This window comes from Ochotona curzoniae, unplaced genomic scaffold, assembly GCF_017591425.1.
Source record: "Ochotona curzoniae isolate NIBS_2020 unplaced genomic scaffold, NIBS_Ocur_1.0 scaffold_1852, whole genome shotgun sequence".
In the NCBI taxonomy this organism is placed as follows: Eukaryota; Metazoa; Chordata; class Mammalia; order Lagomorpha; family Ochotonidae; genus Ochotona; species Ochotona curzoniae.
Genome location: NW_024467087.1, coordinates 34,544,464 through 34,566,359, shown reverse-complemented (window position 1 = coordinate 34,566,359; position 21,896 = coordinate 34,544,464).

Here is a 21,896-nt window from a genome sequence, read left to right as displayed (position 1 = left end):
AGGAGGATTTTATCACATTCTTTAGGAACCAGACTTGCCTGCCCTCTTTGACACTGGTGTAGCTCACATGCTGTGTTCCTTAGTGCCCTCTCTGCCCTAGAATCTCATTCGTGGACTTAAAAGAGAGAACCTTAAAATGTTACCACCACTTTCAGAGTTTGGAAGGCCAAGAAGTTTGGGAGTTGAGATTTTTGAGGGAGAGGATAAATAGCATTCCTCTTCCAACCCAAGTGCTGAAGGAATGGAACTGCTAAACATATGGAGTGCAAATTATTGCATTTATACAAGACAAGGTCTAGCTGAGGGTAACAGTTTAATGTGAGGTAGTTCTTGGGTTGAAATTGATTAGTTCCATAGTTCTTAATTAGTGGTAGTCACTGTTGCTCATACTTGCTCCTACCCCTCTGCTCCTTAGATCCCTATCCTCTGCCAATTGAAAGCTCATTCCTTATCAAAGGTGAAATCAGGTCAACAGAGAGCAGGTAACCTAATGTCTTTGTCTCCCCTTCTAATATTATTGGGTTTTCTTATCACTGTATTCTTACATAACACAATGTGGGCCAGGTAATTTACCATGGTTTATTTTTTAACCTAAACTTGTTTTTTTTATTACATTTTATGAGCCATTTATTTATTTGAAATGCACAGTGTGAAAGAGATAGAGAGAGAGAGAGTGGGCTTTTATTCGCTGACTCACTCCGCAAATGAATGAAACAGCCAGTGCTCTTCCAGGCTAAACCAGAGGGTATATAATGAGACATAAATAATTACAATAGCTAACTGAGGATGTGTACAAATTTGAACCCTCATATATTGCTAGTGAATATGCAAAGTGGTACAACCATTTCAGAAGAATCCAGAAGTTCTTCAAAACAAATAAATAAACAGAGCTAGAATTTGATCCAGTACTATACAAGGAAGCTAAAAATATATATCCACACAAGGCTTTAAAAAGAGGCTAAGAAAGATAGCTGAGAGAAAAATAATATAAATGCCCATCAACTCATGACTAGATACGCGAATCATGACACATTTATACAATGAAATTTATTTGCGGGCCAACACTGCAACCTTTTGTAGATGTTGCTTGAGTCCCAGCTACTCTGTTTCTTGTTCAACTCCCTATTAATGAGGCTTGGAAAGCAATGGAAAATGACCTAAATACTCTATACCCTGCCACTCTTGTGAGAGACCCAGATGAAGTTCCGGACTGGACCTCAGTCTGGCCAAACCAGCTTTTGAGGCTATTTGGCAAGTGAATCAATGGATGGAAGATTTCTTTCTCCAGGCGCCTCTGTCCCTCCCCGCTCCACCCCTAGCACTCTGCCTTGAAAACGGATAAGATAAATCTTAAAAATGTTAATGTTATTTGATCACAAAATTTAAATTCTGGGACATTTTACTGGGATGAACTTTGAAAATATTATGGCAAGTGAAAGAAGGTAGATACAAAATGGCACATATTATGTAATTTCATATATTTGAAATGTCCAGAAGAGGCAAATCTGACATACAGAAGGTAGACTAGCATTTTCCTAGGGCTAGGGTGAGTGCAGTTACTGAAGTGTAAAAGGGTTTCATTTTAAATTTTGTTTGTGTTACTTTATTTACTCTTTAAAAAATGAGGTATTATCATACCTCTTACAGCTACAGAATTAAAATACTGAAGGTCAAATAACTTGTCCAAGTATTCACAGAGAGACAGTCAGGGCTTGGATTGTCTCAGGTCAGGATTCTCAGAGGAACCTTGCTAATGTTTTAAATTGATTGTGGTCAGGAATCCAAGACTCTGCTAAAATACTAAAAGCTATTGAAGTATATGAATGAATTGCACAATAGGCAAATTTTATCTCAATACATGTTTTAGCAAAGAACCTCCAAAATATATACTTAATAAATGATATTATTGTGATTCTTCCAGTGGAAAAGCCCAGAAGTTCTGATGATGATCCCGAAGCATCAGAGCTTTTCACAAGCTCCCCACATGACTGTACTCTGCAGCCATAGCCGAGAAGCAATTTACCAAGTGAGTAAATAACTGCATTCTGTGTAAAAACAGCTTGAATGAGTCGGTGAAGCAATGGGTGATGAGGGTCAGCCTTGCTACCACTGCCAAGCTGGGACACACAGGCAACCACAGTGTCTGGCACAGAGCAGGAGACATCAATTCTATCTGGAGGTCTGATTGTTTCTCAGCTTCCAAAAGGATGTGTGGAGTGTGACCCTACCAGCCCTTCCATGTTATGTGTGTGTATAAACACAGACTTGTTAGTAATTCAGAAGGCAAGCTTTATTGAAGAGACAGGGCATGCATTTGGGGATTAGTGTCCCTTTCAAGGAATGTGCTCTGTCAACACAAAGCACAATATTATTGCATTTCTCTAAAGCTGTATGAATTTCCACCTACCATCTGCCTTTTGTTTTTACAAGCTTCTGCCTAACGTAGGTTTGCATTATGCTGTCAGAATTTGAAAGCATAATTACGATATTGTTCTGCAGAATTATTGTTGTATCGTTTTCCTCTTTTATTGTGTGTTGTATTTCCCAGGAAAACCTCTGTGAGTGGATCAGATGCATACACATGAGGACACTGAGATGCTGTCCTTTGAGAGCAGAAGGTGGTTATTCTGTCAAAGGTAATGAGCTTGTGTAGTGCTAATCAACCCAGCTTACAACATCATTTAATAGAGATAATTGAAAATATTGAATAGAACCAAGCAGGTTGCATTTTGAACCGTTTCTGCTCCTCATTCACTTTCATTAAACAGAAGTTGAGAATATGTGTTAGCTTACTCTTATATTAGGCAGACTCAATAACAGTAAATTTACTGAAACAAATCTACAGAACTTTCATTCACTGATCTTCCAGCTCACATTGTCAATTGACTGATTACATGTCTCAGTTCACAGCACATGATTATGAAACAAATCATAGAACAACTGGGTCTTTCACCATCAGCCGTACAGCCAAGATGCCAGGCAGCTTTCTTGATCTTAGCTTTAGTGTTGCCCCTGGAGAGAGATTTAGGTGCCCTGTACACCTGGGAGAAGATTGGAACAAATACGTGCCCATCTCCAGTACTCTACATTGCATTTGAAAAGACCTGAAATTCTACTTTGTAATAAGTGATGTCTTGGTCTTTTCTAACGTGGCTTCATGGTTGGCATGCTTTGACATCATCTATTCTTGGATCCCTTACTTGCTGTTAGACCTTCCATTCTAACACTCCTGGTCTTGTAGTTCCTGTTCATTGGTGTCAATGCATCATCTTAAAATAGTCTGGGTAGCTTTTCCTTCTGTATAAGTGAGAACTCAGTTGCAAGATGCAACCTTACTTTCCTGAAGTTTTCACACACTAACACATATAGGCACATGCAAACAAACACACCTAAAAACAAATTGCAAACACATAAGCTTTACTTTGTATTCTAAACTCCTCTCTGTAGAGAAGTATGCTATGTCCTTAGCAGAGTCACAGAAAATGCATTTCCAGCTCATCAAAATGTATAAAATTCTGCCCAAAGTAGTTAGTTACCAATATTATGTTCACTGGTAAAAACATTAAGCATAGGGAACACATAGTAGGTGTTCAATAAATATTTGACTAATGCATTCACTCATTTAAGACAAAGTTTTGACTTAATAATTAAATACAACTTTGGAGTTATAAAAACAGCAGACTTTTTCTCAGTAGTTTGTGTTACTTAAAGGTTCAAGAAAAAAGGCAGATCAGAATTATTCTGAAGGACACGTGAACACTTTTCTAAGTCATCGAATAGTTTATTTTGGACAGTGGGTCTTATACCTTAACACACGTTAGAATTACCTAGGCTTCACCTTCAATGTTTTGGATTCACTATATTATACCCAACACTCACATTTCTGATTTATTTTTAAGCTTTTCTTATTTATTTGAAAGGCATAGTGACAGGGAGGGAGAGACAGCCAGAGAGAGAAGGAGGAAGAGGGAAGAGATCTTTAGTTCGTACGCCCAAATGGTTCTAAATGAAGCCAACAGCCAAGGACTTCATTCTGCTCTCTTGCCTGGGTTTTAAGAGTCCAAGCCCATGGTCTTCATTTTCTGCCTTCCCAGGTACATTAACAGGGAACTAGATCAGAAGTGAAACAGCCAGAATTCTAACTGGTGCTCTGAAATGGGATGATTGTGTTGCAAACAGTGAATTAACCCAGTGAGCCACAAGGCATGCCCCAATATTTAAAAACTTCCCAGTTGACTTTGATGTTATATCAGGTGACTAATCATCCTAGCTTGCCAAGACTGAGGGAGTTTCTCTGAAAATGGAGCTTTTGGTAATGAAACAGGACCTCCCAAATAGACCAGGATGGTTGGTCTAGTACCACTGGTCTTGGAAGTTGTATGATAAGTGATAGAGTACCTAACACACTCAGACAATATCAGTATCCACTGATATCTAACTCTAAATAGTCAAACCCGTTGTGATGGATACTTTTTAAAGTGTCACCTTGACTAAGTCAAGAAGTCTCCAGAGTAACTATTCCTGGCTGATTATTTCTAGATGAGATTGGCTTTTAAGTCAGTAGATTCCTGAGATTGCTTCCACAGTGTGGGTGGTGGGTGGGCTTGTCTGATCAGTTGACCCTCACAATAGAGAAAGGATCAGTCATTCCTTTTTGCTTTCTGCCTGCTTAAGCTGGAACATCGGTCTTTTCTTACCTTTACCCTCAGATTCATGCCATCACCTTCCCCTAGTTCTCAGACTTTTAACTGCAGAGCAGATTCGAATCCAACAATGCTACATTAAAGCTTCCACTTCTTAACCACACAACCTGCTGCAGTCCTTAGATTTTATGAGTTTCAATTTTGTTTTGTAGAAAAACAGGAATGCCTTAGTTTCAGGTATTGTTGTGACACCTATTGTAGGTATGGAAGTGAAGACGCGAATGAAGTCATATGCATGGTGCCCATAACACATAACATGGTAAACCCCAAATAAGTGGAAACTAAAATAATAAAAAACAGTTCTGTGGTCTAAGATTCATTCTTGGACAGCTGAAGTTCACAGCAAAAAAAAAGTACACTAAAATGGGAAATTTTGTCTTCTCAAAAGTGACATTCCAGGAGTCACACAGTTGCTGACATGAGATACTTTGATATCACTTGAGTAGATAGAGTCCAGTGAAGACACAGAAGTGATCCATGAGTAGTTAGTTATGTCACCAAAAGAAAATTTGAGGAGAAATATTTCCTTTACCTATTTGGAGAGTAAGCAGAGCCAATGAGTTAAGAATTATTTTAAACATTTTCAGTTACCAAATCTCCCAACATCTACTCAACAAGTCTCAGAAATGGATTGGGTCCCTGATGAAGCCATGAAGCCAGGAGTTAGGAAATCAATCCATGTCTCCCATGTACTTTTGGTTCACTTTTTTAATCAACAAAGTTTCTAGGTAGGCAAGATGATTGGTTTCCTGATCCTCACCTACATCTAACATTTTTAGGTTATACTCTTCCTGTCCACTATACCCCATTTTCTAGTTTTCCAGGACAGGGCTGTGATTATCTTCTCACTGCTGTACAGTGGGTAGAGCCCAGAGATGCTTCTAAACATACTGGCATACATTAGATAGCCCTCCAACCATAAATGTCAATAATCCCACAGTTGAGAAATGCTTCTCTGTTCTTTAATTTTCTGAATTTCTGTCAGAATCCACTATACACCGTTTTCCTTAAGTGTCAGGTTTGTTCCAAGATTTTGCTACCTTTTTTCATTATTATTAATCACACTGCATTATGTGACACAGTTTCATAGGTACTGGGATTCCCCCAACCCCTCCCCAAACCCTAACCTATGGTGGATTCCTCCGCCTTGTTGGATTACCACAGTTCAAGTTCAGTTGAGATTCCTTCATTGCAAGCATATACCAAGTATAGAGTCCAGCATCTTATTGTCCAGATAAGTTCAACAGCTTGCTGGGGAGACCTTTTCTGGTCTGAAGATAGAGCCAACAGAGTATCATTCAGATCAATTAAAAGCCCCAGTATAACATCAGCAACAATTTATAACGTTATGGAATTAATTGACATAGTTTTCTTAACCACATCCTGTGACTACTTCATTGACATTTCAATTTTAGTTTATATACAACCGGGTTCTATACATCTTAAAATGGCTATAGATTACTGTTCAGCTGTCTCGTGTCTATTTTCATTATAATATTTGGCATTTTATAGCGTTGAAGCATAATTTTGCTGAACCTGGCTTTTTTTCGGGTGGTCTAGACTGGCTTATAACTCTAACAAGACATATGTCAACAGTTGAGGTGCAGAACAGTTTTATGAGGGGTGTGCAGAGAAATCCTCAATACCCCAGTGAGGAGTAACTAATCTTTGTGTCCCACCTAGGAAGGTATAAGTGAATCCACGCTGACCGTTTCCTGTCTGATTCTAAGCTTTCCTTGTTGTGCTCTATCTATTCTAGATTTTTTGTTTGGTTGGTTGGTTATTTGTTTGTTTTGAGGGGTGTCCAGAGCAATCCTGATGGTCATTGCAAGAGAGGGTGGGGACCCAAAGTTGGAACCAAGCAAGGACCAGAGAAAGCTCCCCTCCCTAGTCCCGAAGGAAGTTTACTGTTCTTCTGTTTCTGTGGATTGCTCAGGGCTCCTGGTTGTTGTTTTGATGCCTTTGGATCCTGCGAGGAAGGATTTGGACTTTTTCCATCCCATGTGGTAGATCCAAGCAGAAGTGGATGACCTCAGAGTTCTCGGCGTCCGAAAGCACTCCAATTCCCTGTGGTCTCCTTGGCAGTTGGGATGTAGTCCTTGGTGCTCGTACTGATAGTCCTTGGTGAGGATCTGGGAGTCTTCAGGGTTAGGATACAAGCCTCCTCCCGTCCCACTGCTCCACTCTGGGGTACCCCCTGCTCCGTGCATATGACCTCCTGTTAAGAGGTTGTCAGGATCGCTCTTGATTCCCCCTATATGTCTTTGTAGTTTAACTATTGTCTAATGCTGATTTGAGTCTGTTGTGTATGAGTTACCAATTATGATCCTGGTAGGTTGTGTTTCACGCCTTCCTCACACATTCTAGGGAGATGGAACAGACATCATTATGCAATGTGCTGAAAGAGAAAGCATTTCAAGATACTTACTATTTTTAAAACTTGGTTAAGTGCCAATTATATAACAGTATTATGAAGATTAGAAACATTATGGTAATCAATTAACAATGAGCTTTTTATTATGGTAGAATGCATTCAACATCATACCTGCCATTTAATCATTTTCACATACATTTACACTGATGCACAAGCACCATCGTCATCGATCTCCAGAATTCTTTCATCTTCCCAAGATGAAATTTCTCACAGAATAAATGCTTTATCTTTATTTTTATTAATATAAAAAACAAATTTCATGCATTTCATAGACACAATTGTAAAAAGTAACCAAACTTCCCTCCCTATCCCATCCTCCCTCCTTTTGTCCTTTTTTCCCTTTAATAAATGCTTTATCTTTTAAAAATTTTTGTTTGTCTTTTTAGTTGAGACTTTTTGATTTTGAATTTTATGGTACGAGTCCAGAGGGTCTAGGATTGTCCCCTGCCTCCACAATTTCCCACCCCCTGAATGATAAATACTTTATTTTTATAGGTTTAGGAGAAAGGGAGAGAGCAGGGTCATCCTCCAAATGCTGGCAACAGCCAAAGCTGACTAGAGCCAGGACACTGAACTATGGATGACAAAGACCCAAGTACTTTAGGCGTCATCCACTGCCTTGCTGGTCACATCACCAGTAAACCAGATTGGAAGTGAAGTACCCAGCATACAGGAAGCAGCATCCCAAGTGGTGGTTTAACTTGGGAATTGACCAGACCATTCTAGGTATTGACTCTAGGTGAAATAAAAAAACACATTATTTGATTTATTTTAGTTAGCGTGATATCTTCAAACTTCATTGATGTTATAGCATATGTCAGAATTTCTCTCCTTTTAAAGACAGAATCATCTTCCATCAAGTTATTATGCACCATTTGGTTTATCCAAATATCTGTTTATTCATACCTGGATTGCTTCTGTGTTTTGACTATTGTGAATCATTCTGTTTTGAACATGGACTTACAGTACCTGTTTGAGTGCCTGTTTTTAATTCTCTTGGTTGTACACCTAGAAGTGCAATTGTTGAGTCATATGATAATTCTGTTTATTTGGAAGAACTGTCATACTGTTTTCTGTGGTAGCTGCACCATTTTGTAATGTCAGACTCACTACTGTTATGCCACGAGGTCCTGGCAGCTGCACTGTTTTGTAATCCCACTAGCAATATGCAAGAATTTAAATTTACTTACATTTTCACCAACCCTAGCATTTGTTTTTTATTATTAGCAGTCACCCTAATGAGTGTAATATGTTAGCTTATGATGATTTTATTTGAATATTCCATTATAATTTCTGATGTTGAGCTTTTTTTCATGTGTTTATTCACCATGCATTTAATTGGGTTCTGTTGTTGTTAAGTTGTAATGATACTATTTTTCTTAAAAAAATAAAACATCAGGGGCTGCTGCCACTTGGTTTCTCTCTTTTATAGAATCCAGTGAATGTCTTGGAGAATCTAGGTCCTGAGACTGTTCTCAGGCCCTGGTCATCTGGAGATGAAGTTGGCATCAATAATTTAATGGTAAATAGTGGGCTATTAAATGATTTCCTAATCCATAATTAGGTTTCAAAATGCATTTTCCAGAAAAGATTATTCCTTTACTCAAAGAAGTGAGTTCCAGTTGATAGAATTTCTAGTACCTCAGGAAATTAATTTTGAGTAGGGCAACTTTCAGTTTTATCACTTGATATCACTTAGAAAGCTCTGCACTTACCTGATTTACAAATCATGTCTTCTTTTTGACTCTTTCCTCTTCTACATAATAGAAGAAAAACTAGTAGCACCCATTTGTATATCAGGTTCAATTAGCTTGAAGACACAATTTCATTTAGTTTCCTTTGCTCAATTTTCTGTACTAACAGACTACAAATCCACTTACAACATGATGCGCTGCTATTTCTTTTAGTATGTTTGGATTCACATGCAAAAACCAAGGCGATCTGGACTGGAATACTGTGTTTCCACAGCTGAAAACTATTCTCATCCAAATGTGTTGGAAATCTGTGCCTGGGCAATCAGAGTCGCTATGCCTTTTCAAGGGATGGCTACTTGCCTCATTTGTGCATATGATCAAGTTGATGCATATGTTTTCACAAGAGAATTAGTCAGAGCTAAGATTTATTCAGCGCTTACTATGTGCCAGATATTGCTGTTCTCTGTCTTCCTGCTGTTTAATCACCTGGAACACTTCTGGAGTTTGCACAGGCCTCCTTTGAGGGTCTGTTTTCCCAAAGGAAGGCTGAATCATTACCATATATATATGATGTTATATATAATATGCGTACTTCAAGGTATGAAATGTGGCTGTAATGGGGAACAGCGATGGGTCTTTCACTCTGGGATGTGTGCTCATGTACAACACAGGGTGATGAGGTATAGAGCCAGCAGTGGGAGAAGAGGAATGTCATGCTGCCTTTTTGTGTCCACATTTTTGTGAAGAACTCAGAAGAGTTCAGGAATTTTGCCAATATGGATTTTTAGGCTATGATGGCATGTTTATCAAGGAAGAGAACCAAGCAGTTTTTACTCATTAAATGTTTTGGACATATGGAATGTGGATCTCCATTTTAACTGCTGTTCTGCTATGTGTCTCTCACTTGTTTAGGCTTCACAGATGATTTCTTGTAAGATGATTTCTTTTGGACAAATACATGTGATGAGAGTCTCTTGGAAGTTTGGTTAAGGTTAGGTGGGCATGAGCTAGCAAGGCTTTATCAATGTCATTGTGGTGTGAGGCTGAAATGGACAGAAATCGTCCTGTATTCCTAACTTCACTTCCAACTGACCTGAACATCTTCAGTAGCCATACTCAACTAATATGTATTAGCATGCCACTAAGGTCACATATGAGTTTCTAACATCAAGAACCCATAAAGAGCAATGATTTCAGCCAGAGCAAACTTCCAAATTGGAATGGTTCCTCCTAGCTTCTCAAAGTTACAGAATCCTGGCTCCATTAGCCACATTGGTAAAGAGTGGCAGAAGGGAAATATGGACACCTATAAGTGCCCCTGAGGGTTTCTAGAAATATTCTAAGAATTCTAAACTTCCATCCTTAAGCAGGTAGAGCTCAGAGCTACTGTAATCTCACAAATAAAAATGATACAATCTCATTTGTATTTACTGGTTGGGAAGTCTCAGGATGTTTGGGTTCCAAAAAAATTTTGAACATTGGGAAAACATGGCTGGATTTGAGACCTGAGACACTCTGGTATGTTTGGAAATGGGATAGAAAGCAGCTAAGAAGGGATTATAGTAGTGGTCTAGGGCTGAATGAGGAGTGACTAAAGTGGATGTGGGAATGGAATGGAAGGGAAACATTCTAAAAATACTTACATATTCAATATCTTCAGAGATTAGTATCATATCCATGTTGATATAGAATATAAAGGAGAAGAATGTGCCAAATATGATCCTCCAGGGAAGAGAAAATTTCTTGAGTGAGAGGTCAACCAAATCGTTCTCATAATAGCATCAAGTAGGAGATAGGTAATCTCTTCTGAAATAGGGAAATTAGGTGGCCATTGGGTCTGTGATGCTTTGTCTCTAGTGCTCCTTCCACCCTGGTTCATATTGCATATTTTGCCTTGCCTTCCTAGAAGTATCACAACTGGAGTCTGCCCCCTTGCTTTGATTTCTTTTTTTAAATAAACTCTCCACAGCTATTTTTATGACTTGGTTCCATTTGTTTAATGATTTCCTAAGTTATAGAATTTCCAACAATTACTTATTTCTTACTAGTGGCATCAGCTAGCTCTCTCCCCAAATAATGTAATTTTAAAGATAAATTCTAGAGACGGTCGTTTAACCTAAAGTGGTTAAGTAGAATGATGCCACTGTTAAGTGGTGTACAGTGAAGTGATTTGGAGAGAGAATGTCTGACTCTTACAAAAGGTAAGACAGAAATTCTGAAATCTTAACAGATTTGCCTGACGTCATACTGAGGAAGAGAAGAGATAATTTTCTCTTCTTTCATCCCAGACAACTGCTACTTCCCTCTTTTTGTTCCCTGGTCCTTGTTAGAATTCCACTACCCAGCATGCCTAATCCCCAGCATTAGTCCTTTTAGTAATTGCTATGGTTTTGCCTTGGACACCAGGCCTTGTCTGCTTATTTGTACCTTCTCTACCATCTTCTGTAGGATGTTTTCCTTCTCAGACCTGCTCTGTCTTGTTGCCAGTGAACTGCTTTGATTTGAGAGTGAATTTCAAAATGCGATAATCAGCTGTGAAAAGAATATGGTAAAGATGGGACAAATGACAGACGAAATGTGTTTACTACTGTCTGAAGTCCTTGTTTTAGGTAATAAACAGATGAATATAATGTTACATAAGCTATTACATTATGCATAAAAATATCAGGATTGAAGGGATCCTAAAATGAGACAATAGATAAGTAGGATTTGGGCAAGTGATAAAGGAATAAGAAGGAACATATGTGGTAGCAAGTAATACAGTTTTATGTGGAGAGCAGGAACAGCAAGTCCAGATTTTTTAAAGTCAAATTTTGAGACTTTAATTGTAATAGTGAAGGCAACTACCACGTACTAAGAAATTTCAATATGTTACATTTCATTTCATCTTCACAACAACTTGTGAGGCAGTTATAAATACTATTCCTCATTTACAAATGAGATAAAAGATACTGAGAGAGATTAATTAACTCATATGAGGTCACACTGCTAGTGAGCTGTAGAGTTGGGAATGACTTTCAGGCCAGTTTTGTCTCCAGAGACCACATGGTAACTGTGCTGCAGGCCAGGACATGTTTTTATCACTTTGCATTCCATGTGCCATTTGAAACTTAACAGCAATGCTAAGAAACAGTTGTCCTTATTATCCTACATTTATAGATGAGGGACCTAAGATGTACAGAAATTAAGAAAATGTTGTCAATTCAATAAATGTCACAGACAATTTTCTTATCCACAATGCCATAAGCGTATATCACAGTACGTGGGTTAAATGCAAAACTCTAGAGTAAAACAACGGTATAACATTAAAGATTAAGAGATCATTGAGAGGTCAAGTTATAAGCCATATTTAGTAACAGTGACATGTGGCAGATGGGTTTGATAAGGTTACCTATAGATTCTTGATTTAGTCAAGCTTTAAGTAAGTGCTATCATTGTGCTGTCCTTTAGAGTGGATCCTGACATTCTACAAAATATTCTGAAGAAGCTGATTGATTTGGAAGGCTCATTAATGTCAGCTGATATTATGTTTAATTTATGGCTTTGACCATACTATTTTTCATCTTTTTTTTCCTAATTTTTATATATTTTAAAGTGAGAGAGACATACACATTTTCTATCTAGGAATTCCCTTCCCAAATGCCCACAATAATTGAGGCTGGGCCAAGCTGAAGCCACAAGCCAAGAACTCTGCATATTTCACTTGGTGGAAGAACTCAAGCACTTGATCCATAACCTGCTGCTCACCAGGGTACACAGTAACAGGAACCGGGAATTATGAATGGGACTGGGACTTCAACATAGGAACTCTGATGTTGGAAGTGCACATCCCAAGCCATGGTTTAGCCACTGTGTCATATGCCTATGCCAGCTTTGTCCATAATCTTAAAACAGAAGCACATCCACTATTAGGAGCAAACATTAATCCTATAAAACCCTTTCTCTTATGGATCCCACAACCTCTTATAGCTCATCAATGACTGCCTTTCTCATTCCACTCTAATCTTGATATATTTATTGCTATATTTTGAATACAAGTTCCTATTTGCCTATATTTCTAGTACCTATAAAAGTTGCATATAGTGGACATTTAACGAATATTTGTTAAATGATGAGAGGCTCCTATTATAAATGGAAGAGATAGAATATTGGGCCCAGGTGGAGGAATTTGCTATGAAAAATTCTTTTTTAAAAGAGGGGAAAATGAAGGCAATATCACTTGCATAACCAACAATGCTGAAAACTACTTTAACCCATTTTCATGCATAAACTCACTAGCTTCCACAATGTATGAATTAAGTACTGTTATTGCCCTTGTTTTATAGAGGATGAAAGCACAAAAAGGACACAGATCAACACAGCTAGTAAGTAACAGAGCTTTCCTTTTATTAGCAGGACAAACACAAGTATACATACTCTTTTAGGTTGTCATTGGAAAGAGGAATTTAATTATGTTGAATAGGTTCAGTTCTCTTTGTAATTGAGAGGGAGGATAACAGAATCAAGGTGTAGAGGATCAAGGAGGAAGAGAAAATTTGAAGTAGGTTGTTGAAAGTTGAAATGCAATTGACCAAAGAAGCATAATAGCATTGTACGTCATGTTGAGAATAGGTATGAACTTCATGTTCATGAATATCTATGGTCCCAGTCTTCCTCATGTTTCAATTCTGTCCAAAAATTATTGATCACTTTAATGCAAGCATGGAGAGAGTCCACAATAACATCCATCCCTATTTTGCCAGATGGTTGAAAAGAAATGGCATAGAGGGTGTTGATGAGTGTTATTGAAAGATTGAATGGCATGATCTAATCTGGGTTGGAAATCAAGGTAAAGAAAATCCAGCTGATGGATTGGGAGAAAATGAAGAAGTGTTGAGGTAGAAATTTTAGTGAAGTAAAAAAAAAATGGTTGTGCTGGAATTGCATGAGCATAGAAGTTGGAAAGAGAATATTATAGACAGAGAAAAAGACAGTGGAGAATGAAGCAGATTTAAGGATCTTAAAAAATCTTAAGGTTAAAATGGAACACAGGGAAACATCAACGGGAATCAGGGAACCCAGGAACTAAGAAGTTAAAAATTCAGAAGAGCTGTCTACATGCATATCGGCATCAGCAGAATAACAGGGTTTAGGTTGGGGAGGAAGATGACACTTTCCGATAAATGCAGGAACTATTGACAGAGATAAAAAGAGGGAGTGAAGCTGATATAGCCAGATGGCCTATGCCAAAAAGGATGACTACAGAAGCAAGAAAAATTAGAAATGAAAATGGGGACCAACGACAATGTCCACCAGGTAGGTTTCTTGTCTGTAAGGATCTCGAATGTGAGAAGATAGTCAGCCAGCACCCAAAATGTCTGCATGCCATGATTTAGCTCAGTTTTGATATGCCTAAGGTAGCTAAGGGTTCTGTTCCTTATTCTTCTCAGTGCTTGTTAGGGAAATTTCTATGTCAGATGATAGAATGTCACCTGATTAAGGCAGTATCTTGTCAAATGCTGCCTGAAAGCTCTCACTGGAAGTCGAGTTCAAGCAGGATTAGACAAAAAAAATTTTTGAAAATAATGCCTTCGAAAAGGCCTAGAGGTCCCACAGCTTTTCTGCCCCAGCTTGAATATGTTAGTGATCTGTAGTGAGGGCCCTGCAAACGCTTAGGAGCAGAAGCAGCCCTGCCATGTGTGTCACACAAAGCAGTGCCTCCAGGGGCTCAGTCAGCTGCTGCCTTTCGTGCCAATAGTCTCAAATAAGTTGTCGCAGAATTAAATGCCTGACAAGCTGGAGTCTTTCTTGGCTCCAGGCTGGGAAATGAAATCTTTTCTGTCTTGAAGGCCATTCTGACTCCTTCCCAGAATGATACAGGGGAAGGGGAAGGAAGGAAAGAAGGAAATAAAGAAAGGAGGGGGGGAAGGAAGGAAGGAAGGAAGGAAGGAAGGAAGGAAGGAAGGAAGGAAAGAAGGAAGGAAGGAAAGGAAGGAAGGAAGGAAGGAAGGAAAGAAGGAAGGAAGGAAGGAAGGAAGGAAGGAAGGAAGGAGTGAGCCAACTCTTGCCATTTTGAACAACGCTCCTGTTCTGCTTAATCTTCTACAGATTGAGCAAATACTGAGTCTCGGATTGCAGCTAAGTGTCATGTTCTACAATACAATCCATCCTCATCTTGGGTTTCCTAGCTTAGTCAATTTTGGAGATTTGGTCAGTGTAGTGACAATCTTGCCTGGGAAACCAGAGGAAGAGCTACTAAACCTAGGATGAGCAGAGAGTTAGGGCATTGATTGACTGTTGGGTCTTTTATTAATTTTCATGGTCTCTCGCTCTCTCTCTTTTTTTAATTATTGGTGGTGTGGTGGTGGTCTGAAGCATGATACTCCCACAATGTCACTTTGACATTTTGAAGCAAATGGTATCAACAGAGTCCTGCCAAACTGTAAAAGCAATGTTTAATTATTAATATTCACAATAGATGTCTTTATTCTGGAGCTAACCCAAGCTATACCCCATGCTGAGAATCTTTAACTATATAGTAATCACCAAGCAGTGTGGAGCAATGGTTAAGCCCGGTAAACCTAAATCCTGGGGTCCACATCCTATTTCTCCTGCTTACCAACTATTTGACCTTATGAAGAATAAATGGTCTCTATAAGTTTCAATTCCCACTTCTATAAAGTTGGAATGAATGTGCCAATTAGTATGGTACCTTAGTAAACATATAATTAACATCAACTCTTTTTTAAAAGATTGATTTATTTTTGCTTGAAAGGCAGATTTATGGAGAGAAAGAATGTCCATCTGCTGGTTCACCCCTCAAATAGCCAAAATGGCTGGAGCTGAGTTGATCTGAAGCTAGAGCCAGGAGCTTCTTCCAAGTCTCCCACATGGATGCAAGGTCCCAAGGCTTTGGACCAAGCTCCACTGCTTTTCCAGGCCATAAGCAGGGATCTGTATGGGAAGTAGAGCAACTAGGACATGAACCAGTGACCCTATGGGTTGGCAGGGCTTGCAGGTGGAGGATTAGCTAATTGATCCATTATACTAATGCCTCAATATTAACTCTTATTGCTATTTTATTAAGAAGCTTAACGTTTTCACGATTGAAGTAATCAATTGTAAAGATTTTTTTGTTATTAAAATTGATTAGCTTTTAGTTCTGTTTAATCACCCTAGGGAAATATAATGGTGTGAAATATATACATTTACAAGAGTTACGGAGGAACCTCGCCATCTAGAACTAAACTAAAGGATCTGTTCTCATAACACTGTAATACATATCTGGTAAGATAACGTTTGTATACTTAGGAAGTCTACAAACATCAGAGATACCCATTTCTCAATTCTGTAATTGTTATTTGTTATTAAAAGCGAATTTTATTGCTGAAAGTGCACTGGACAAATTTAAGATTCAGACTGTTTAGATGTAATGGAAGTTTCCAGACACTACTCATAATGTTTAGTGACCTTTTCAGAGGTGCATAAATGGGGTCAAGCATCATGACACATCAGATTAAGCCTCAGTCTATGACACTGGCATCCTGTGTGGGCACCTGTCCAAGGTGGGAAACAACAAAAGAGCCCTAGTGCTTGAGCCACTGACACCCACTTAGGAGACTCAGGTGAAGTTCCAGCTCCTGGTTTTGGCATGGCTTAGTCCCAGAAATTGAAGACATTTGAAAGTGAACCAGTGGGTGGAAGATTGTCTCTCTCTGTGCCTCTCCACCTCCTCTTCAACTCTACCTTTCAAATACAAATAAATAAAGAGGTGAGTATATGTGACAACCACAGGATTGCTACTTAATGGTGAAGCTGGGGAGGTAAAAAGGAGCCAGATGATTTGGGGGCCTTATAATAATAAAGATTTTTGGATTTTATTATAGAAATAGAAAGAATCTATTAAAAGTTTCCTTGAGCAGTGGTGTAATATGATTAATTTTCTGTTATGAATGGCTCTACTTTTTTGAGTTCAAACAAAGCTGTGTCTGAGTTACCTGTCCCTGTTAGTTTTCTTTCCATTTGGATATGATCCTTCTCATTGAAGGCAACTAGAGATGTTATAGCTGTTCAGGAAATTCAGGAGGCAGCTGATTGTAGACATGCTTCTCTGTGTATGTCATACATTTCATGACCGGGATCATGTCTTTGCTTATTGAAAACTACTATTGTTGGAGGAGGTAATTTATCAAGTGCACTAGGCAGTTTTCTTGCTACGTTAACCAAAATGTACAATAAGCAATTCTTGGGAAGGAAAAGGTTATTTGTGCAGGCTCACATCAGATGGAGGTTGGCAATGGCCAAGTGGGTTTGGAGGAATGATTACATGATGAAATAGGAGATATAGAGCAAAGCTAGGCTGAATTTAACTTGAATAAACATCAGTATTGAAAGAACTCCCTTCTGAAGGCCAGCATCCAATGACCTCTTAGCACATCCACCTCTAAGATGTCACAGTCAGATCACATCCCCACCTTCAATCCACGGACCATTAATTAATAAAAGACATCAGAGTTTTAACATCTGAATCAGTTTTGGGAGCCAAGTCCTATTTGATCTATAACTCCAAGTATCCTAATTCAAATTATAAAAGCTTTTAAATCAAGCCCTTATCCTATAAACTACATGACAGCTTTTGAATCACTAAAATGCTTCCCAAGTGTTCCTCAGCCTGAGCAGGTGGCCTTTGAATTGCCACCTAAATCCAGAGTAAGAACACTGTATCAATATCATTGCTTTTGGCTTCAGGGCTGAATAGCACATCAATATTGGTAATTGAATGATTTACTGTTCTGTAGTGTGGTTACATTTCATGGAGGCAGGCTAAATGGAATTAATTGTGGGCTAATTAAAGTGCTCCCTGCTTCCCTCTCAAGTTTCCCCATGAGTATTAGCTGCAGTGAGTTGTGCAAGTCCTAGAAAACTGTAAATTATGACTTGGCTTAAAGAAATATGGATTGCTTTTCTAATATGTATTGAACACTTAAAACAGATGTTTAAATCCCTACAAGTTTTAGATAATTAAAATTATAAATCTGTGCTCTTTGAACAGGAACATGAGTAGGGATCAAACATATAAATAGTACCACACTGAAGTGATTCATCTGTGCCTTCAGGTTTATAACTGTAACAAAGGCTGTCCCCAGGCAATCCAGCAAAGCAAAGGGTTGTCTTTGTTCTCTCTCAATCTTCCAGTATTCCAGACATGCTGAGCTGCCCAGTGTATGTCCAGTACCTCCTTCTATAGGACCTATGCACTGCTAGTCCTTCCTTCAAACATCAAAGTTTTATCTGTTCTGCTTTTAATTCCCCCAAATGCTGTGCTGAATGATAGAGTAATGGAGCTACAGTAACCAAAATTGCCCTCTCCTCCACCTCCAAATTCTTGGTTTAGCAGAATAATGGATTTTTTATGTGTCAAGTCCACACTAGGTGTTCTTGATTGACAAGGCTCCCCACCTGGAGACTCATCTTGTGGTTCTACCATATTCAATATTGTCTTTCCCAAGATTATCATGATTTTCAGCATCAAGCTGGCAGAAGAATAAAGGATGGAGAAACATGTGTAGGTTTCTGTGAAGCAGGATTTATAGCATAGCTGGTATATACAGCTCACGGCCACATCTGATGGCAAGGGCACCTGGGAGGTATACTCTAGCTGAACATACAGATTGTAATTGAAGTGGGTTTGATGGACATCTAGTCAGTTTCTGCCACTTTGGTGACTGAAGCAAATCTGCTAAACAAGTTTCCAATAAGGATTGTTGATTGTTCATACTTTGGTACTTTAATTTAAAAAGTGTTTCTGGGAAAAAGGATACATAGCTCGAAAACCGATAGCTGTATCAATAGAGGATGATTTTTTATTTCACTACATTATAGTTGCATGTCAAATGCCATCTCTCCAAACTTCTCCAAAAATATAACATGACAGAATTAATACACTTGCAACACACAGAACCCTCATTCTCTGGCTTTCCTGCTGTCTTGCTCTCATCATATATATATATATATATATATCTTCCCCATTCTCTCTCTCTCTCTCTCTCTTTCTCTCTCTCTCTTTCTCTTCCACCCCTCCTGTCACACACACACACACACACACACACACACACACACACACACACACACAGAGTTGGTGATGATTATGATGATGGTTTGAAAAGTCATGAGATACTTTTCTTGGGATATTAACCCTTGAATTCAATTTGGGATTTCTGCTCAGGACTATTGTGATCCTGATTGCTGTATGCTCACCACTTAAGTAGTTGTTTGGGTGTTTACTCATCAAGTTATTAATCAGTTCTAATAAGGAATTGGTGACTTAAGTTCTTTTAAAGGCTAAGAATTTTCTAGCACTTTACATTCGCTTAGATATTTGAAAATAGAATAACTACCTGCGGTGAAATCACATTTTTATGTGACGAGTTAGGATCAAGGAGGTTTGAATAGCATCAACAGACAATTTATCCAGAGGATTTTATAAAAGAATCTGTTCCATTTTGTTTGGATAATAATGAGAATTTAACAAATGTTCGTGTTTCTCATTTTTTAAAAAAAAAATCAATTTGTTAAGATGCTGAGAATCTTATTAAAAATGAACTGCATCCATGAGCTTTCTTAAGTCTTCCTTCATAACCAATCTGTTGATTTCATTTAAATAGCACTTTGTTTCACTACCTAGAACTTATTGTAACCTCTAATCTCTCCTTGCTGTGGGCTAAGAACATTTCTAGTCCTGTACCAATGTCATAATATACGGATTCAGTGATGAATATTACCTGGTCTTTTTAAGTTTTAAAGCTGTTCTTAAAGCAATTGTAGACATATTTCAGGAACAAATATGGAAATATTCTCATTGTTGAGCTGATGAGATTTTAAGAGGTTGACTCATTGAAGTTGTTAACACTGATTTTGAAGCTGTTGCCCCATCTTCGATAACACAGGTTTTATTTATTTCCAGTCAAGAGCAATCATTTTATGTCAGTTTTAGTCTCTTATCTGGCTTTTCCCCTCTTGCTGCTTATTAAAAGTCTAAGCTGTGACAAATTTTACCCTCTTGTGCTGTATCTTGTTCTGTGAATCTCCAAGTTAAGCTTTTTCTAGATAAAATGACAAAGTTTGTGCTCCCTTTGCCTTGCTCCTCCACAAAATTCAATCAGTATCTGAAATTTCAAATATTCTGGCCCTAATATCTCTCTTAATGTCACGCTCCAGTAGAAACTAGACAGTAGCAACTTACTAATTCTTAGACTAGATGTGGCCTTTATTTTCAGGAAGCTTTGTGAGGAGAAGAGATAACCATGGGCAAAGCATCCCTTTATTTTGCTTTTTCTCTTTAACTTTTCTGGTTATGATTAGTTGCTTTATTATTGTTGAGGAACAGGAACATATTCTAGTACTACTGTGAAAGGATCACACAGATCTGATGCATTCAGACTCTGCCTTTCATGATTATGAGTTCTCATCATACCTCTTCTCAAACTTTATCTTTTACAATTAAAATAAAAATCCTCTTGGGATGGACCTCTTGGTCTAGCAGATTAAGTTATTGCTGATATCTCATATGAGCACTGCTTCAAGACCCAACTGCTCTGCTTCTGATCCAATTTTCTGCTAATGAACCTGAGAAAAACAGCAGGCAATATTCCATGTACTTGGGCTTCTGCCATGCATATTGGAGTGCTGAATGGAGTTCTCAGCTCCAAGCTTTATCCTGGCACAGCCCTAGCAAAATTGGCTATTTGGGCATTCTCTCTCTCTCTCTAAATTAAGTTTTAAAAAATTGTGTGAAAAGGAATTTCACAATTTTGTAAATATGCATGGAAGCCATTTATAGCATTACAAAAGAAAACTGTCTAGTCCGATTTATTTGGCAGCTACCCATTCCACTGATCAATCTACAATCAATCAGCAACATATATTGAGCTTCTATTATGTGCCCAATGTGGCATTAAACACTACGGAAGAAATGATAGAAGGGAAAAACATCATCTAAGCCTGTACAAAGCCCAGGGTTTTGTTGGAGATTACTTGGAGATGGAAGGCATTTAGAAAAACTTTATAAACCTTGTCTAACCAAGGACAGAGAATGCAAGTAGTCTAAGGCAGTGACTTCATGCTTCAGAGGGCTTCAGAAACACCTAGGATTCATGTTGGAAATATAAATTCTTGAACGCCAGAGAGCCAGATTCTATAGTTCATGAGTGGGAATATGCACTTTTACTGATTTTTCTAAGTGATTCTGTTGTTAGGGATTCCCTAGGTCTGCTGATTCACTCTCCAAATGCTTGCAAAAACTAGGGGCTGCACCAGGTCAAAGTCAGGAGCTAGAAACTCAATCCAAATCTCTTTGAGTGATTACCTCTTGGATACTTGTAACACTGAGGGGCCAGAGATGAACAAGGCATGTACTTTCGTGTGATGTGCCTCATTTTGTTTCTGTCTCTTTTTCCCTTTCTTTCTTTTATGGACATTCCTCTGTCAGATTTATTGGCTCATGAATTATATCCTCTCGTGATCAGGAAAATTTTTGTTACTTTGTGTGGGAACTGTAGTGATCAAGGCTCTTAAATGTACATTCTTGTACCCCTGAATCCCTTTGCCAAGAAATTATGGCTCTGAAAGCACAAAGTTTGTGACAATAGGGAAGTTCAGACTCTTTTAAGCCTTTTAAGATAAGCTAAGATTGCTGAAGGCATATTAGCATGTGTTGAGAAGGACTTGATTCATCTCCTGCCCACATCTTGCCTTTTCACTGCTCCACACCTGCCTAACTGGCTCCTGGGAACTATGTCGGTTGACTTCAATTAAACTCAAGTGCCTCCTCAACCATTTGGTAAAAATCAGCCTTGGCATAATGCTGCTCCAGCTCCTACTCCATAGAAAGGAGTGAAGAGAACTGAAAAGACATTAGAAACTGACTTAGACACTTGTGATAGTCTTACAGTTTGAATTCCTATCAAGTTAGTTGATCATTTAATTGTTTCTGGTAATGGACATTGTATGTGCATTGCTCCTGAGATTGTTCACTTTAGTATTTGACAATCACGTTGATGTTAAACAATGACTTTCCTTCAATCAGAC